Genomic DNA, 1,912 nt, shown 5'->3' with positions numbered 1-1,912 from the left:
TAACTTGTTACTCTTTCTCGCGAGATTTTAATCTAAAAGGGCGTTAGAGTTTGCCTTCCATACGAAATAAGGGACGGATGTTATTTCTTGGCTTTGGTTGTCTCAGATTCTCACTTTACTTATGTAAAATGTTATCCGACCGATGATATCATAAATAAAACTAATCTGAACTTAACTCAAGTTTACCTTTTGTCTAAAACATTATTGTCGGCAACAAAGTGAGAAATCATCAAAGCAAAAACAAACAAACCAAAATAAACCGGATGTTAATCTAGTTTCTGAAGACTTAAAACCTTTTACATGTATCAGTTTTAAATATTGCAATTACGAATGTTTTAAGAAGAAGATATACATTATGGAAAATTGGACTTTAATTTTGCCTTCAAGATAAGTGATATTTAGGCTGTCTGACGTCGGCGTATGCGAGGATAAATGTGTACATCTTGCACCAAGAAACTATATCCGCTTTTTGTCGCAAAATTGACACATGAATTTTCATGCGCGTCATGCAACATTTCAGTCATTCTAATCGATTTAAAGATGTTAAAGAAAAGGTGATCCTGCAAATGTTGCTTCCGTCATAGATTCTTTTAGTTAATTCTTAGCAGAATTTATCGGTGAGTTCCTATAAACTCACACATCTGCAGAAGATATGCACACATTAAACACAAATACACCGTTAGAATTTTGCAGTAAAAATTACATTCTTCCTTTAGTCGTATGTTCTCTTGTCTGTCTATACATTTCACATTAAATGTCTTAATAACGCGAATTTATTTGCTGCATGCTTTCATATGAAATAAAAATTTCCTTCCTCGTATCTAGACAAACTTGCACACTGACACAACAGAACGTTAAAGTGACATCGCATAACATTAAAATTCTTCAAAAAATTCTTGAGTATATAACTGATTCATTACTTTATATCTTCGATTAATCTTTATCAAAAGGTTATGTCCCTGATGCAATCAAGGTTGCAAACTTTATTCCTTTATCTACAAAAGTAACAGACTAGACGTCAGCAATTACCACTAATCTTCAATCTCAAAAATTATAGAAATACATGTATAATCATACTACTATATTATCAATCTTATTCTATAAGATATTCTTTAGTAGCACAGCCTCTTTCATAAAAGACAATTATATATTTTTTTCAAATATCCAATTTGGTATGAGAGAACAACATAGTACTACACATGTTTTACGGTTTGTTTTGCAGGAAAAAATGCACTTACACTCGGTAAAACGTTACACACGGTGGGCTTCTTCCAGGACTTCTCCAGGGCCTTTCACACGATCAACCACGATCAACCACGATCAACCACTTCACAAAGTGTAGCATTATGGAATACATGTAAAGGCCTTTGGAGTGCTTCAGGAACAACCTTTCCAACCGAAAACAGTTTTTTTTTTAAATGTACACTGTGGAGTTCCAAAAGACAGCTTGTTAGGCCCACTGTTATTCATAATTACATTCATGTCTATAAACGACATTCATGTCTATAAACGACATCAGTAAATCTTCTCATTATAATGTCTTTTTACACTTTGCTGATGATGCTAGTTGTTTTTTTTTAACATAATCAACAAATCAATCAAACATAATCATGTGCTTGTAGAAAGAATAGACATTGAATCGGTCAAGATATTGCAATGGATAAGAGAAAACAATTTAAATATAACTTGAATTTCAAAAAAAAAATATATATATATATGTTGTCTAGTAATAGTGTATCTTCTTATCAACCAATATTGTTTTCAATGAGATTTCTGTATACAGAAGAAGAACATTATTTATAGATAAATTTCTTGGTATCGAATTTCCAGGCGAATTACTAATAACAAACCTTTCTGGAAATGTCACATTGATAACATCTCCAGAATCATATCTCGAAATATTGTGTTATTT

The sequence above is a fragment of the Diadema antillarum genome, unplaced genomic scaffold (assembly GCF_040938485.1).
Source record: "Diadema antillarum isolate AM-2024a unplaced genomic scaffold, OU_Dant_1.0 seq00001584_RagTag, whole genome shotgun sequence".
Classification (NCBI taxonomy): domain Eukaryota; kingdom Metazoa; phylum Echinodermata; class Echinoidea; order Diadematoida; family Diadematidae; genus Diadema; species Diadema antillarum.
Note: the sequence above shows the minus strand (reverse complement) of the source record.